This window comes from Eumetopias jubatus, unplaced genomic scaffold, assembly GCF_037043125.1.
Source record: "Eumetopias jubatus isolate StellerSeaLion01/CBP00866 unplaced genomic scaffold, mEumJub1_p1.0 scaffold_13, whole genome shotgun sequence".
In the NCBI taxonomy this organism is placed as follows: domain Eukaryota; kingdom Metazoa; phylum Chordata; class Mammalia; order Carnivora; family Otariidae; genus Eumetopias; species Eumetopias jubatus.
In genome coordinates, this window is record NW_028274819.1 from 50,722,522 (window position 1) to 50,737,970 (window position 15,449).

Below are 15,449 nucleotides of genomic sequence, written 5' to 3' on the forward strand. Positions count from 1 at the left end.
TCTAAAATGAGTCTCTTGCAGACAGCATATTGATGGGTCTTGTTTTTTTATTCAATCTGATAACCTGTGTCTTTTGATTGGGGCATTGAGCCCATTTACATTCAGGGTAAGTATTGAAAGAAATGAATTTAGTGCCATTATATCGTCTGTAAAGTGACTGTTACTGTATATTGTCTGTGTTCCTTTCTGGTCTATGTTGCTTTTAGGCTCTCTCTTTGCTTAGAGGAGCCCTTTCAATATTTCTTGTAGGGCTGGTTTCGTGTTTGCAAATTCCTTTAGTTTTTGTTTGTCCTGGAAGCTTTTTATCTCTCCTTCTATTTTCAATGACAGCCTAGCTGGATATAGTATTCTTGGTTGCATATTTTTCTCATTTAGTGCCCTGAATAAATCATACCAGTCCTTTCTGGCCTGCCAGGTCTCTGTGGATATGTCTGTTGCCAATCTAATGTTTCTACCATTGTAGGTTACACACCTCTTTTCCTGAGCTGCTTTCAGGATTTTCTCTTTGTCTCTGAGACTCGTAAGTTTTACTATTAGATGTCAGGGTGTTGACCTATTTTTATTGATTTTGAGAGGGGTTCTCTGTTTCTCCTGGATTTTGATGCCTGTTTCCTTCCCCACATTAGGGAAGTTCTCTGTTATAATTTGCTCCACTATACCTTCTGCCCCTCTCTCTCTTCTTCTGGGATCCCAATTATCCTAATGTTGTTTTGTCTTATGGTAACACTTATCTCTCGAATTCTGCCCTCGTGATCCAGGAGTTATTTATCTCTCTTTTTCTCAGCTTCTTTATTTTCCAGCATTTGGTCTTCTATATCCCTTATTCTCTCTTCTGCCTCATTTATCCTAGCAGTTAGAGCCTCCATTTTTGATTGCACCTCATTAATAGCCTTTTTGATTTTGACTTGGTTAGATTTTAGTTATTTCTCCAGAAAGGGTTTCTCTAATAACTTCCATGCTTTTTTCAAGCACAGCTAGTATCTTTAAAATCGGCATTCTGAACTCTAGTTCCGACATCTTGCTAATGTCCGTATTGACTAGGTCCCTGGCAGTTGGTACTGCCTCTTGTTCTTTTTTTTTTTTTAGGTGATTTTTTTCCATCTTGTCATTTTGTCCAGAGGAGAATAGATGAATGAGAAAACAAAATGCTAACAGGGTAAAAACGACCCCAGAAAAATATACACAAACAAATCATAAGAGACCTGAAACTGGGGGAAAAGAAAGGGAAAGAAAGAAAAAAGAAAAAGAAAATGATAAAAAAAAACAGAATATGATCAAATATGATCAAATATGATCAGGCTGGTGCATAGATCAGTGCCACAGACTAGATTTGGGGCATATTTTGGTCTGTTAGAAGAAAGTGCCTCCCCAAATTTTAAAGTAAGAAAAACTTATATGTGTACAATAATAAGGGTAAATATGATAAAGGGATAGAATATGACTGTACAGATGAAAATTATAAAAGATTTTATAAAAGGAATTGATAAGAAGTTGGTTGAAAAAAGAAAGATGAGGAATTTAAAAAAAAAAAGAGAGAGAATGTCATTAGGCAGGAGACTAGAACAAAGCCATACACTAGATATTATGGTATATTTTGGTCTGTTAGAAAAAACTGTATCCCAAATTTTTAAAGAAAGAATAACTTGATATATATATATATATATATACCAAAAATAAGGTTAACTGCTATGAAGGGATAGAATATGACTATAAAATTGAAAAAAAAAGATTTTTTTAAAAAAGGGATTGATAAGATGTTGGTTGAAAAAGGGAAAAAGAAAATTTTTAAAAAAAGAAAAAAGAAAAGAAAAAAATTAACTTTGATAAGACTAAAGAATCAGGGGGAAAAAAAGCGATGAATTCTATGTGCTGTATTCCCCTAGTGCTGGCGTTCTGCCATTCTCATTGATCGGTAAACTTGGTCTTGGCTGGCTGTTCTTGTTGATCTTCTGGGGGAGGGGCCTGTTGCCATGGTTCCCAAATGTCTTTACCGGAGGTGGAATTGCCCCGCCCTTGCCGTCCGGGCTAACTAATCTGCTCGGGTTTGCTCTCCGGAGCTTTTGTTCCCTGAAAACTTTGCGCTCAGGTTTGGAGGATGAGAGTGAAAATGGCGGCCTCCCAATCTCTGCCCTGGAGGAGCCAAGAACTCAGGCCCCACTCCTCAGTGAGCCCCCAGAGAAAAGCGGTCAATCACTCCCATCTCCCCAGTCTCCAGCTGCACTCCGTGCTCACCCAGCCTGTGACCGAGTGTTTCTGTCTCTGGCACCTGACCCTGTGTGGAGTCTCCAGACTTAGGAGATCCTTGCGGTGCGCTCCAGCGCCGCTCCTCCAGGGGGAGGAAGAGGATTCTCCCTGGATCTGCCGCTTGTTGGGTCCCTGCTGGTGGAGCAGTGGCCCGACTGTGCTGCAGATCATGGTTTATGGCAACCCCAAGCTGAAAGCCCACTCCTCGACTCCATCTCTGCAGCCTGCTTCCCCGCTCCAATACCTGGGAGCTCTGCTGCACCCAGGCACCCCTGGTCTTTCTGTGACCCTGAGGGTCCTGAGACCACACTGTCCCAGCTAGGGTTCCAGCCCTCCTTAGCCACTGGAGCGACGTCCCTCAGCGGAGTTGACTTCTAAAATTTCCCATTTTGTGCTCCACTGCTCTATCACTTGCCAGAAGCAGCCGATGGAGGCCCCCTCCCCCGCCATCTAGCCACCTGAATATCACCTTGGATTCACTTCTCCGCACGTCCTACCTTTCAGAAAGTAGTCGCTTTTCTGTTCAGAGACTTGTTGCTATTCTTTTCTTCGATCTCCTGTTGAATTCGTAGGTGTTCAGAATGGTTTGATCCCTATCCAGCTGAATTCCTGGGACCAGATGAAATTCAGGTCTCCTACTCCTTCCACATCTTGCTCCTCCCCCCTGAAGTTTTCTTCATGCTTTAGTACACTCTGAGTATTGGGGCTCCTTTTGTCCATGGCAAGTCTCTTATTATGTTACTCTTTTGTTTTCTATGATTCCTAAAATATCAGACATGAATGAGTATGCATTCATATGTAAAAATTCCTTCACAGTCTTGTTCTGTAATTGTTGCAATTTAGGCTAGGTCTTCCATACTGCCTCACGATGGGCAAAAACGACCTCCCTGAGAGAGTTGTTAAAATTAATTAAAGGATAATTATTTTTGGTGGAGAAAGAAGTCAAATTTGAGTTCTATTTTACTGTGGTAATTTTTCAACACATATAACCAACTAATTTATTGGAGATCTAGGGGCTTTGGCCCACACAGTATATAACAAATCAGAAGTCACTACTAAACATCTAGAAAATTCCATATCTTGTGCTTTGCAGGTCCCTAAATTCTGCCTTTCCCTTTTCAGGTCATCTCTATTGCTGTCCTTGAAAAATATGTTTCTCTTTTCAGATTAATTTTATTTATAATGTCAAGCAAACTTTTTTTTATTGGGTTCTTCCCCCCCTTTTTTTAAACTTTAAATTCAATTAGCCAACATATAGTACATCATTAGTTTTTGATGTAGTGTTCAATGATTCATTAGTTATGTGTAATACCCAGTGTTCAAACTTTTATCTCTACTTTTCTCTTTCTTCTATCCCCACTTGTGAAGAAAGTATTTTTAAATTTCAATTCTCTCCTCAGATCCTATTGTGCCCTAGGAAGCCCAGAACTCTTCTGAGTTGTTGAAGTTCCTGACTCTCCACTCGCAAGGTGGCTCCTTAAATGCAACTTGTGCTCAGCAGTGTCCATACTGAGGAGAAGTTAGAGAGTCAAAGAGTAGATAGAATTAATCAGGTAACACTTCTGGCAGTATAAAAATTTTGAACGAATCTTTGGAGAGGGTATAGATGAAATGTACAAATTAATTTGAGATCAAATGTGATCTATTTTATATGTATATATACAACTATTTTATATGTGTATATATAACTATTATTATTATTATTATTATTAGGAGGCATCTAAAAAATCCAAATGTATTTAATTACTTAATAGAGCAGACATTTCTTCATTCAATTTTTTAAGCCATGGGCCTAAAAATAGGCAAATAATTGTTAACTAGTTTTGCCAGCATTTTCAAAAGACATACCATATAGTCAAGGAGTAGGCCAAAGTTAGCAATTCTCCTATCAGGAGGGTGTTTTCCAGTTAGTATTCTGCTTTCATTTTCTCCAGAATTTGAACTACCCTGCTTCCTTGCCTTGCCCTAACCATCCTTGGCACTTATTCTGATCATGATGGTTTCCTGCCTTATAGCTGCTTGTGAAATCTGGAAATATGCTGATAAAGAAAGTATTTATTCCTAGTACTACCTGAAGACCTCCTTCTGGCCCAGATCTGAAGGCCTAAATCCTGAATCTGACTTCATGATTCTGCTTTGAGATTCTTAACTTTGTGTCTTTGGTGGATTTGTTTTCAGGTCCTGTTCTAATATCTGATTTTCTGGAGAGGATCTTGTGGCCTCTTGTGACTCTCAAATCACACCCCAGGACCAGATTGTGGCACTAGGTTAAGTTTAATGATAAAGTACCTGTAGTCCGAGGGCACCTTGCTGCTAATGTGGATCTCACTAGCACTATTTTCATTAAATCCTTTGTCTTTTGGTGTCCTAGCCATGTCAAAGGAAAATATCACCCATATTAGTGAATTCATCCTGGTGGGCTTCCCTACTTCACCTTGGCTACAAGTTCTGCTTTTCCTCCCCTTCCTCATCACCTACGTTTGTGCTGTTGGAGAATTTGGTCATCATTCTCACTGTATGGATCACTGGGTCCCTACACAAGCCCATGTAGTATTTTCTGGGCACCATGTCCTTTCTGGAGACTTGGTATGTCACTGTCACAGTCCCCAAGATGTTGGCTGGATTCCTACTTTGTCCCAATACCATCCCATTCCTGGGATGCATGATCCAACTCTATTTCTTCATCTCACTTGCCTGTACTGAATGTGTGCTCTTTGGCTGCCATGGCCTATGACCGTTACATGGCTATATGTTGTCCTCTTCATTATCCAGCCATAATGACCACAGGATTTTGTGTGCAGCTGACAATCAGTTCCTGGGTGAGTGGCTTCACCATCTCCATGGCAAAGGTATACTTCATCTCCCAAGTTGCTTTCTGTGGCAATAATACCTTGAACCATTTTTTCTGTGATGTTTCCCCCATCCTCAAACTGGCCTGCATGGACTTTTCTATGACTGAGATGGTAGACTTTGTGCTAGCCATTCCCATCCTTGTGTTTCCTCTCTCAGCCACTGTCCTTTCCTATGGCTTCATTGTCTCTACCATTCTGCATATTCTCTCAGCCACTGGGCAGCAGAAAGCCTTCTCTATCTGTGCCTCTCACCTTACAGTGGTGGTCATCTTCTACACAGCTGTGATCTTCATGTATGTCCGACCTCGGGCCATTGCTTCATTCAATTCTAACAAATTGATCTCAGCCATATATGCAGTCTTTACTCCAATGCTCAACCCTATTATCTACTGCCTGAGGAACAAGGAGGTCAAAGATGCCATCAGAAAAATGCCATCAAGTGGCCAAGCCCTTTTCTTGAAAGATTCTCTTTGCTAAAGAGACTTAGACATTCCTTCTCTTTTCATTTGACTTAACCTCAAAACACACTTACATTAGGTGAAAGTCTGCAATTTTATTTATTTATTTATTTATTTTTATTTTTTAAATATTTTATTTATTTATTTGAGAGAGAGAGAATGAGAGAGAGAGAGAGAGCACACCAGAGGGGATAGGGTCAGAGGGAGAAGCAGACTCCCTGCCGAGCAGGGAGCCCGATGCGGGACTCGATCCTGGGACTCCAGGATCATGACCTGAGCCGAAGGCAGTCGCTTAATCAACTGAGCCACCCAGGCGCCCCAGAAAGTCTGCAATTTTAAACATACTGACTTAGTACACAATTAAAGGATAAGAGGCCAGATATCAAAGAAAATCTCCTTTACTTTCAGGATTTAATTAAATGCTTCTTTTTATAATGCAGTGAGTGAAATAACCAGATTTTTATGAGATATGCATTGGTATTGGAGTTATAAAATAATTTTATTTTTATGAAGATGTTAAGAAATAATCAGTTATTATCCAACTAGTTTTTAGAGTTCTGTTGGTGAGATTTCTCCATTCTGATTTTGTTTTGTTTTAAAAGCCCTCTCTGTCTTAGGAGGAGTACACAAAAAGAGGTTCTGCAATCACCAATTTTATGGCTAGGACCTGTTTATTGCTTCCTAGAAGGTTAGGGGCCTGGTTCCTTTTATAATCAATTGATGATATCTCACTGTAATTACTTTTTTAAATTTAAGGAAATATGAAAGATAACTCCTTTTAGGATGTAATAGAAACACCATAAGGTAGACAACATGGCAGAGAGAAAACAAGATTAATATACATATGTGTGTATATATATGTGTGTGTGTGTGTTTGTGTGTGTATATAGTTATATATTATTATATACAATATTTATATATAAAATATATACTTTTATAATATAAAAATGTATACATAATGTAGAAGTTCCACCAAATTGTATGTATAACATATAATTTCATGCTTTTGATAGACATTGGGTAGGGTATGAGCGCTGTGAATTGTGCAAGACTGTTGAATCACAGATCTGTACCTCTGAAACAAATAATGCAATATTTGTTAAGAAAAAAAAAAAGAAGAAGATAGCAGGAGGGGAAGAATGAAGGGGGGAAATCGGAGGGGGAGACAAACCATGAGAGATGATGGACTCTGAAAAACAAACTAAGGGTTCTAGAGGGGAGGGGTGTGGGGGGATGGGTTAGCCTGGTGATGGGTATTAAAGAGGGCATGTACCGAATGGAGCACTGGGTGTTATACACAAACAATGAATCATGGAACACTACACCAAAAACTGATGATGTAATGTATGGTGATTAACATAACAATAAAAAATTTAAAGAAAAAATATATATAATTTCATGCTTTAATTGTCTTCCTTTGTTGGAATTTCTACATATATAATTTTTTTAGATGTAATAGAGTCAGCAGCTAGACCTTCGGAAAAACTAATAGCAATTCATTAAAGCCCATTTCTTCTCAGATAAAGGAAGCATTGACATTGACAAGAGATCACAAAAGTGCTTTTGCTTAGATGGTACTTGGCCTGGATGTGCAGGATTTTCCCTCTTCTCATTTGTTTTCCTTTTGATTTTGGAAAGGTGGATACAATATCTTAGTATATGCTTTCATTCAGCCATTATAAAATGATAGGAGAAATGGATTCTGTCTGGCTCAGCAACAATACTGGATGAGTGAATTAATGGAATATAGTCTGCCAAGAGTTTAAGGATTGCAGGCATACTATTTTACCCCAACCCTTTGGAAACCACATTTCATAAGTTTTAATTGGGTTATTGATTTAAATACCCTATTTGCTTTGTTTTGACTTTATTTACATTGTAACTACATGGTCTTCCCATTTTGTATTAAGTTTTTGTATATGGTCACATGAGATTGTTTTAATTTATTTTATATAGATTATTATGTTTTATAGACTGTGGTAGTTTCCAATTTATCTAAACCTGTTACATTCTCCTGGCCATTATTACTTTAGCCTAACAACTGTGTATTCATAATGGTATATACCATTTTTCTTTAGTCAAAAAGAAGGGTTATGGGCCATGGCCCTCACACAGGCACTAAAAATAATACAAGATGCTCTATTTTGAATCATAGAATTTCTTAACCCAGTTAGAATTTTCTAGTCTTTTTATCAAAAGAGAGCAGTGTTATGCTATATATATTTCTGCTCAAAAATCATTTGTTAATTCCTAATAAACAATTAATGCTATTTTGAAATCTCACAAGTTTATTTTTTATTCTTAAAATTCATTTCAATTTTGGTTAAGCAGCCCTGTGGTCATTTATTGTTATAACCTCAAGTATCATCTATATTTATAACCTGACATTCCTTTTCTAGTCTGGACTGTCTGACTTTTCAAGTTTTCTATATAGCCATTAGGTCATTTGTTATACATATCCTCTCTGTACTTATTTATCTTCTACTTTATTTGATGAACTTGATTTCCAAGAAAGTTAACTTACTGTTTCCATACAGTGCATTGTTCTTTCTCCATTTATGATGTGTTTGCTTTTCATATTTCTTTTACTTTAATATTTAAAATATTTTACTTTTAAATGTTTAAAACATTCAGAAAGTAGAAAAATAGTAAAATTAACTTCATCCACAACTCAGATTTTAAAAATTAAAGATCAAAAGCTTTATGTAATTAATTTTATAATTATGCTACATATTTATTTAATGTTGTATTCCAGTTATATTACTTTATTCAAAACTGGAAGAGTGGCATTCAAAAAGGAAAGACAGAATGACCTGTAGCTGAGTAGAAATCTGCAGAGAAAGAGATGGATAGGAAAAGGCTATGGTTTTCCTGGACATCCATCAGACAGTGAACCAGCAAGAAAGCAATAGATAAATTGTCAAAAGTGAGAGTAGCAGGAAGTTTTCCAGATGACTAAATTGGTAAAATTTTCCCTTTATTGCAGAAAAATTTGTATTGGATGTACAAGTAAGACTTCAACCAAACAAACAGAACCAATAGGAGATATATATTAAGAGATTTATTACATGGAGCTGGCTTATCCAATTGTGGGGGCTGGCAAGGCAAATCTGAAATGTATAGGGCAGGCTGTAAGAAAGGGCAGCCTGAAAGTCTCAGGAATGAGCTGAAACTGCTTCCCCACAGGTGAAATTTCTTTTTCCTCAGGGAAGTCTCAGTTCTGCTCTTATAGCCTTTCAACTGATTGAATCAGGCTCCTCTAGATTATCTAGAATAGTCTTCCATACTTAAAGTCAACTGATTTTAGACTTTAATCACATCTACAAAATGCCTTCACAGCAACACCTAGATTAATATTTGATGGAAAAACTGGGGACTAAAGCCTAGCCAAGTTGACACATAAAACTGACCACCACAGTCCATCTCTTGTCAACCTGGCACTCATACACATCTCTTTAAACCACACAATCTCCAAATCAAGACAAATACAAAATCACACTTCCACCTACCACAATACAACTATCCTGTGTAAAACTGAAAATATGCTAACCCTTGCTCCAGAAGATGCAAAGTCCTTGGAGAATGTTTGCTCTTCTCCTTTGATATCGTATAACTTAAATATTATGATATAAAGTTAATTTATTAATATATCTTATGTTAGGTGGTACAGGGATAAAGGAGATAAGAAAATGAAAACATATTTGTGATATATATAGATATATGTATATTTATATACCAAATATTATGTGTGAGTAATTCATAATAGAAGAAGTACTAATAACTATTAAAACTATTACAAATCTCATTTCATTTCTGCAACTGCTCACAGGGTCTTAATTAGTATTTGTGATTGCCTTCTTTAACCACCCATGCCATATTCTTTTTGTTCTCAAAAAGCACCTCAGCGAACCATGAGAGACTGTGGACTCTGAGAAACAAACTGAGGGTTCTAGAGGGGAAGGGGATGGGAGGATGGTTTAGCCTGGTGATAAGAGGGCACGTATTGAATGGAGCACTGGGTGTTATACGCAAACAATGAATCATGGAACACTACATCAAAAACTAATGATGTAATGTATGGTGATTAACATAACATAGTTTTAAAAAAAAAAAGCACCTCAGCGGTTCATAGTTCTTTGCCAGGTAGGATAACCCAAGACTTCATTTCTGAAAGGTCTGAGCCATTAGAAGTACTGCCTGAACTAGATTGTTAATAATTTTCCATTAACTATAATCACAGTCATGGTAGTTCTAAGAGATACTCAAGAGATCTCTTGTATCCCAGACATATTCTTCCTTACCTCCATTATATAGTAGCAACCAATTTCCCCTTGGATCAGAATCAATCACCTATTGATTTAGTGACACGAGAGACCAAAGTGGCCAGATGGCAGTCTCAAATGACAGTTCAATGAAATTAGTTTATCTCCTAGTGGAAACATCCCTTCTTTTAGAACTAAGACCTCTAGACCAGAAAAGTCACAGAGACAGGAAGCAAAAATTTTACTAAGATCACTAGGGGTAATAAGGAATAGAGCCACTCCCATTTTAACCCCTTGATTCCTGAACATATGAATATTGGTAGTAGGAGAAACAGCACTATATATTGGATGCTGATTCAGAGCACAGAGGACATTACTCCAGGCCTACAAAGTATTGCCAGCTAGCTGGTACTGTAACTGCATCTTTAAAAGGTTTTTCTACCATACGATCTAACCAGCTACTTCAGTGATGGTGGAAAACATGTTAAGATCAGTGAATTCCATGAGGATGGGCCCATTGCTATAGTTCATTTACTATGAAGTATACCTCATTTATTGATCAAAAGCAATGCTATGGGAAATAGCATGACTGTGTAAGTCCACAGATGGTAGTCTTGACAGAAGCACTACATTTAGGACAGGCAAATCTATATCCAGGGTTAGTGTCTCTTCCAGCGAGAACCTTCCATGTTACAAGTGTTCCAGTGTAAGATCCATGACAGAGGGATAGTTGTCTATTTTTTTCATTGCTATATAATTTAGCATCTTGCATCTAGCACATAGGAGTTCAATAAATATTGAATGAGGAAATGTAAAAAGAAAACAGATCTATGGAGGAAAAACAAAGCAGAAAACTCTGTATGCATTTGTTCTAGTTAATTTACTCTGAGATATTTATTTATGGTCAGTGAAAGGATTACCTCTTGGTGAAAGATTAAGATAGCCTTGCTTCCACAGCTTTTCTGAGACCATGTGGGGTCTTCACTATACCCTGGGACTTGGAGCAGATTGGTAGTACTAGCTCGAGGCATGGTCACTAAGTGCACAGTCAGAGATGTGAAAATGGCCCTCCATGTTTCCTTTACAGATGGAGGGTTCCCTCTGGGCCAGCAGAGCTCATTTACTAGGAGGAGAAAGCAGAAGTGGAAGATCAGGAATCACACCTAGGGGATTTATTAAAATCCTGTCTCCTAGACTACCATTTCCAGTGAGGGAACATGTCAGCTTGGGAGAGATTTCCCTTTAAATAAATAGAAGGTCAAAATCATTCTCATCACACAGGAGGGCAGAAGAGCCACCCTCAAAGACAGGGTCCTGGAGGCAGCTGGGTGGCTCAGTCAGTTAAGCATCTGCCTTTGACTCAGGTCATGATCTCAGGGTCCTGGAATCGAGCCCTGCATCTGGCTCCCTGCTTGCTTCTCCCTCTGCCTGCTGCTCTCCCTGTTTGTGCATGCACTCTCTCTCTCAAATAAACAAATAAAATCTTAAAAAAAAAAAAAAAAGAAAGAAAGAGCCCTGGCTCACTTGGCTCCCAGGGAAAGTGAGGCCAGGCATTGTAAGTTCTACTTTTGGATCTTCCTCTCATATCCTCTTTCTTGGATTTTTCTTTTATTCAGCTTTTCCTTCAGAGCGCAGTAGGAGTGAAAGTGTTTTTAAAAGTCTAAGCAGTTAACAGACACATGAAAAAATGTTCAACATCATTAGCCATCAGGGAAATTCAAATCAAAACTACATTGAGATACCACCTTATACAAGTTAGAATGGCAAAAATTGACAAGGCGAGAAACAACAAATGTTGGAGAGGTTGTGGAGAAAGGGGAACCCTCTTACACTGTTGGTGGGAATGCAAGTTGATACAGCCACTTTGGAAAACAGTGTGGAGGTGCCTCAAAAAATTAAAAATAGAGCTACTCTATGACCCAGCAATTGCACTACTGGGCATTTACCCCCAAAGATACAGATGTAGTGAAAAGAAGGACCACATGCACCCCAATGTTCATAGCAGCAATGTCCACAATAGCCAAACTGTGGAAAGAGCCAAGATGCCCTTCCACAGATGAATGGATAAAGAAGACGTGGTCCATATATACAATGGAATATGACTCAGCCATCAGAAAGGATGAATACCCAACTTTTACATCCACATGGATGGGACTGGAGGAGATTATGCTAAGTGAAATAAGTCACGCAGAGAAAGTCAATTATCATACGGTTTCCCTTATTTGTGGAACATAAGGAATAGCATGGAGAACATTAGGAGAAGGAAGGGAAAAATGAAGGGGGGGAAGTCAGAGGGGGAGAAGAACCATGGACTCAGAGGGGGAGAGACTATGGACTCTGGGAAACAAACTGAGGGTTTCAGAGGGGAGGGGACGGGGGATGGGTTAGTCCAGTTATGGGTATTAAGGAGGGCACATACTGCAATGAGCATTGGGTATTATATGCAAATACTGAATCATGGAACACTACATCAAAAACTAATGATGTACTGTATGGTGACTAACATAATATAATAATAATAAAAAGAAAAGTCTAAGGAGTGATCTCAGCCTGACAATTCCTCAGTGACTAGAAAAATTCCTTCAAAGGGTAACTGGGTCAGAGAAGCAGTCTAGCCTAACTCTTACATAAGAGGAGACAGGCAACCTCTTGTTCCTATGTGAATCTTCTCTCAGTAGTGTTGGCTATTCAGAGACAAGGCTGCCCATTCCCAGAGGGGATCTGCAAAGCCAGAAGAATGGGAGGGCCTTGAATCACTGATCTCACATACCTCCTCACAGCTGGTACCTTCCCCAATACTGGCAAAAGCCACTTTATTTGCCAATTTCTATTTGCACTCCTTGGCTCCCTCAAACAAGCTACTCCATCTTACAGTAAAATCTACCAGCAGTGTCTCCAATCCATCTGAGGTAATGATTTTATCTCTGTTTGAGGGGATATTATGAAGTATGTGTCTGTGAATGATTAGGAATTAGGCAGGATCCAATTAGGAAATGTGGCTGGTTAGGAACAAATACCTGTCCCTTTGACCATCTCAGTAATGTTAGTCTCGGTAATGAACACCACAGTAATATTGGTCTCTTCATTCATTCATTCATTCATTCATTCATTTAACTGATAATCATTAAAGATATTCTATAATTCAGACTCTGTGATGTATGTTGAACAAACACTGTGAATAAGACACAAACCCTGTATTTAAGGATCAGTATAAGAATATTTAAATACAATAGTCAGGGTAGCTGCTCACTCTGCAAGAAGCAAGTCAAGTTTCTAGGAGGTAGTGGCAGCTAATGTTATGGAGTACCAGGAAGCTGTAACCAAGAAAAAAATGATCAAAGGTATGGAGGATGGGATGAGAGGAAAGAAATGAAGCATTCTAGGCAGAGGGACATGCAGGTGCTAAGGCCTAGAGACAAGAGAAAACAGTTTCTTGGGGAATTCCAAATTGATCACTATGGAGGGAAGTGGGTTTGGATAGGGATGGAGGAGTGAGGGGAGGCTGGGGTCACTGTAAGAAATGAGGCAGGACAAATCGGAGGGGGAGACGAACCATGAGAGACTATGGACTCTGAGAAACAAACTGAGGGTTCTAGAGGGGAGGGGGGTGGGGGGATGGGTCAGCCTGGTGATAGGTATTAAGGAGGACACATATTGCAAGGAACACTGGGTGTTATATGCAAACAATGAATCATGGAACACTACATCAAAAACTAAAGATGTAATGTATGGTGATTTACATAACATAATAAAACAAAATAAATTTAAAAAAAAGAAATGAGGCAGAACAGATCAGCCTAGCCAGATTATGAACTTTTTTAAAAAAAGATTTTATTTATTTATTTGAGATAGGGCAAGAGTTTGAGAGGGAGAGAGAACAAGCAGGGGGAGCAGCAGGCTCCCCACTGAGCAAGGAGCCCGATGCGGGATTCGATCCCACGACCCTGGGATCATGACTTGACCTGAGAGCAGACACTTAAACAACTGAGCCACTCAGGCGCCCCCAGATTATGAACTATGTTGCATAATATGCCAAGAAGATTGGAGTGGATCTTGAGAGCAGTCATTAAAGTATGGTAAGTAACAGAGTAACATCAAAGTTGTAATATTAAGATTTCTATAACAGTGTAGAAATGAATTGCAGGAGATAAAACTAAATCCAGGGAGAAGCCTAGTAAGTTAGGTGACCTTGAGGTCATGACTTCCTCTCAGTTCTCTTTGTCAATGATATATATAAATTTAAAATCCATCCTCAGTGTTACCCCAAGGACAGATCATAGCCTTCTTTTCGTTCCCTAGTTGTCATTATTTTGGATGATTTTAGTGTCCATAGGAATGACTCATTTTAGTCCCATATTTTTAAAACTCAAATAACTTACATGTTTAGATAATTTAAGTCACCCATTCCAGGGGGTGAAATATTTCTTCACTTTTCTTTCCTGCCCTGTGGGTTTAGATGTCCTACAAAGTCTCTATCCTTTACTTACACCTCCTCCACATTGTACTGTGAATATCTGTTTATTAAGGGTATGACTTTCCTTTTAGACTGTGAAATTCTTAAGAATACTGATCAAAAATTTTTGCTCATCAAAGTACTAGGTTACCACTGGGCACCAAACATACATTTCACTAGACAAATGTATAATTGCTTTTTGAACATTGACTGAGTGGCAAGTTTTAATGTTGTATTAATATTGTCAGGCTTGGCTATCATTTTGCATATGTTGTATGGGATTGTTGTTTCCTGAGAACCCAAAGTCTCCCTGGTGTTTGCTGACTCCTGAAAGAGTTTGCAAAAGCTCTCAAAATAGCCCTCACAGGGGAATGTCAAAATTAAATAATGTATTATATATTTATTCCCTAAATTAGTGGTTTGAAGGCATTTGGAATATTAAGGTGAACTGTTGGAGGTCCAATGCTATGCAGATCTAATATTAATTAGAAAGCCTATTATACAGAAAGAACTGGAATGAATCAGGTAGACACCAGATATGCAGGGAAATTTTTGAATCTATCATTATGCTTAAAGAAGGAATTTGACACCAGGAGGGCTGAATAGCTTAACATTATATATTAGCATATTAGAAATATTACATATTTTGCTTCCTGTAAATAGGTTTGGAATATTCCATTCATGATCTAGAAACTTCTGTTGGCTTAGGATCAATTTGAGTCTTTTGTGAGCTAGAATAAAATTATTTTAAAAGAATGGGTTTCCCCCACTGATATACAAAATATATGTAGCTTAGAGGTTTTTGTCTTGAGGCAAAGTAATATGATGTGATTTAAAATTCTTTATAAGATGGACTGAATAACATGGCAGTTAAGAAGTGTTCTCTGGCACCAGATTGTCTGGGTTCAAATTCTTACTCTGTCATTTAGTAACTGTATAATCCTAGAAAGCCAGATAATACCTCTGTGCCTGTTTCCTTATCAGTAAAGTAGATTTAATAATTCATTCACTTCATAGGATTGAAGGAAGAAAGCTCTCAAAATAAATCTGGCACATAATGAGAGTTTAATATATTTTGTCTACTATTCTGACAATTCTTTGGAGCCTGGCCATGACCTATGATATATAACGTACAGGACTCCAGGAATAGCCTCAGACTCCAACTGCCCCTTTTCTTTTG

General features: G+C 38.3%; 1 pseudogene; it reads left to right on the forward strand.

Annotated features, from left to right (window-relative positions):
* The first annotated feature begins 4,617 nt into the window (after window positions 1-4,617).
* LOC114219405 (olfactory receptor 6B9-like) lies at window positions 4,618-5,573 on the forward strand (annotated as a pseudogene).
* Window positions 5,574-15,449: the final 9,876 nt, after the last annotated feature.